The following is a 3,639-nucleotide window of genomic DNA, read 5'->3' on the forward strand; positions in this document are numbered from 1 at the left end:
TCTTTGTTGCTTTATTTATTTTATTTTGTTTCTACTTACAACAAAATACTTACTGTTGCTATTTTTATTTATTTTATTAAAGTTTACTTTTTTAATTATTTTTGCTTTTAGGTCACAAAAATTATAAACTTTCTGTTGGTGCCATTAGTTTTCAAATTTGAATAGTTTAAATTTGAATTCTTTGAAATTTGTGTGAATCACTAGTTTGTGATTAACTTTACTATAAAAATAGATTTTGGAGTGATTCTTTTTCCTGCTATTTAATATTACTGTGTTTTATGATTCTATTCAAAAACAGATTTTGTTATTTTAGTTTCTAACAAAAAAAATCTTTATGATAATGGTTTTTGCTATTAAAGTTTCTAACAAAAACATTCTTTATGAAAATTCCTTTTGCTATTGGAGTTTTATAAAAGCTTTTTAGTTGATTCTTTTGGCTATTGAAGAATATTATAGTTTTGTTTTAGTTGATCATAACAGCATATTTTAATTGATTAATTAGTTCATTCTTTTTGCTATTAGTTCATGAGCTATAAATGACCCTTAAATTGAAAAGCACTACAAATGAACTCTGAAAAGGTTGAAAGTTGGCATGGTATCATCATTTCACCCACATAGCATGTGCTAAAAAGTTGAGAGGGTTACGGCAAAAACTGGATGCACTTCGTGTACAAAATGGACAATCTCTTCCGAAGTATTAGGGTTTCGAACGAAAACTCATCAGTTACAAAGGGATTTCATTTTTTTGAACTTATTTGAACTCCAGACTTTTTGTGTGTTCAAAATGCACCATTCAAAGCCACATCATCATTTTTCAACCCTTTCTGACTTCATTTGTTATTTTTCATGCATTTACTGATTTTTATGAGCTATATGACCGTGAAATTGAAAAGCACTACAAATGAACTCTGAAAAGGTTGAAAGTTGGCATGGTGTCATCATTTCACCCACATAGCATGTGCTAAAAAGTTGAGAGGGTTACGGCAAAAACTGGATGCACTTCGTGTACAAAATGGACAATCTCTTCCGAAGTATCAGGGTTTCGAACGAAAACTCATCAGTTACAAAGGGATTTCATTTTTTTGAACTTATTTGAACTCCAGACTTTTTGTGTGTTCAAAATGCACCATTCAAAGCCACATCATCAATTTTTCAACCCTTTCTGACTTCATTTTTATTTTTCATGCATTTACTGATTTTCATGAGCTATATGACCGTGAAATTGAAAAGCACTACAAATGAAATCTGAAAAGGTTGAAAGTTGGCATGGTGTCATCATTTCACCCACATAGCATGTGCTAAAACGTTGAGAGGGTTACGGCAAAAACTGGATGCACTTCGTGTACAAAATGGACAATCTCTTCCGAAGTATCAGGGTTTCGAACGAAAACTCATCAGTTACAAAGGGATTTCATTTTTTTGAACTTATTTGAACTCCAGACTTTTTGTGTGTTCAAAATGCACCATTCAAAGCCACATCATCAATTTTCAACCCTTTCTGACTTCATTTGTTATTTTTCATGCATTTACTGATTTTCATGAGCTATATGACCGTGAAATTGAAAAGCACTACAAATGAACTCTGAAAAGGTTGAAAGTTGGCATGGTGTCATCATTTCACCCACATAGCATGTGCTAAAAAGTTGAGAGGGTTACAGCAAAAACTGGATGCACTTCGTGTACAAAATGGACAATCTCTTCCGAAGTATCAGGGTTTCGAACGAAAACTCATCAGTTACAAAGGGATTTCATTTTTTTGAACTTATTTGAACTCTAGACTTTTTGTGTGTTCAAAATGCAGCATTCAAAGCCACATCATCAATTTTCAACCCTTTCTGACTTCATTTGTTATTTTTCATGCATTTACTGATTTTCATGAGCTATATGACCGTGAAATTGAAAAGCACTACAAATGAACTCTGAAAAGGTTGAAAGTTGGCATGGTGTCATCATTTCACCCACATAGCATGTGCTAAAAAGTTGAGAGGGTTACGGCAAAAACTGGATGCACTTCGTGTACAAAATGGACAATCTCTTTCGAAGTATCAGGATTTCGGACGAATACTCATCTGTTACAACAGGCATTTCAAATGAACTACAAAAAGGTTGAAAGTTGGCATGGTATCATCATAATAGTTGTGGAGAGAAAGTCTTCACTTTTTCTTCACTTGTGTCCTTTGCTTATTGTGCCGTAACCATGGATAATCTTCATCGTTTATCAGGATGCTTGGATCAGCCTTGACTTTGAAGGGAGGAATTTAATGAAACTTTTCATAATCTTGAGACATGTCTGTCTTGCCCTCCACTCCCACGATGTCCCTTTTTCCTGAAAGAACTATGTGGCGCTTTGGCTCATCGTATGATGTATTCGCTTCCTTATCTTTTCTTTTTCTCGGTCTGGTAGACATGTCCTTCACATAGATAACCTGTGCCACATCATTGGCTAGGACGAACGGTTCGTCAGTGTACCCAAGATTGTTCAGATCCACTGTTGTGATTCCGTACTGTGGGTCTACCTGTACCCCGCCTCCTGACAGATTGACCCATTTGCACTTAAACAAAGGGCCTTAAAATCATGTCCGTAGTCAAGTTCCCATATGTCCACTATGTAACCATAATATGTGTCCTTTCCCCTCTCGGTTGTTGCATCAAAGCGGACACCGCTGTTTTGGTTGGTGCTCTTTTGATCTTGGGAGATCGTGTAAAATGTATTCTCATTTATCTCGTATCCTTTGTAAGTCAATACAATCAACGATGGTCCCCTGGACAACGAGTACAGCTCATCACAAACAGTGTTGTTACCTCTGAGACGTGTTTCCAACCAACTGCTGAAAGTCCTGATGTGTTCACATGTAATCCAGTCGTCGCACTGCTCCGGGTGTTTGGAGCGCAGACTGTTCTTGTGTTCATCGACATACGGGGTCACCAAGGTAGAGTTCTGTAGAACTGTGTAGTGTGCTTGAGACCAAGAATATCCGTCCCTGCATATTATTGAGTCCCCTCCAAGCGTGCCTTTTCCAGTCAGTCTCCCCTCATACCGTGATTTAGGGAGACCTATCTTCTTAAGGCCAGGAATGAAGTCAACACAAAACCCAATGACATCCTCTGTTTGATGGCCCATGGAGATGCTTCCTTCTGGCCTAGCGCGGTTACGGACATATTTCTTTAGGACTCCCATGAACCTCTCAAAGGGGAACATATTGTGTAGAAATACGGGCCCCAGAATGACAATCTCGTCGACTAGATGAACTAGGACGTGCGTCATGATATTGAAGAAGGATGGTGGGAACACCAGCTCGAAACTGACAAGACATTGCGCCACATCACTCCTTAGCCTTGGTATGATTTCTGGATCGATCACGTTCTGAGAGATTGCATTGAGGAATGCACATAGCTTCACAATGGCTAATCGGACGTTTTCCGGTAGAAGCCCCCTCAATGCAACTGGAAGCAGTTGCGTCATAATCACGTGGCAGTCATGAGACTTTAGGTTCTGGAACTTTTTCTCTGGCATATTTATTATTCCCTTTATATTCGACGAGAAGCCAGTCGGGACCTTCATACTGAGCAGGCATTCAAAGAAGATTTATTTCTCTTCTTCCGTAAGAGCGTAGCTGGCATGACCTTCATACTGCTTCG

The sequence above is a fragment of the Triticum aestivum genome, chromosome 6D, assembly GCF_018294505.1.
Source record: "Triticum aestivum cultivar Chinese Spring chromosome 6D, IWGSC CS RefSeq v2.1, whole genome shotgun sequence".
Classification (NCBI taxonomy): domain Eukaryota; kingdom Viridiplantae; phylum Streptophyta; class Magnoliopsida; order Poales; family Poaceae; genus Triticum; species Triticum aestivum.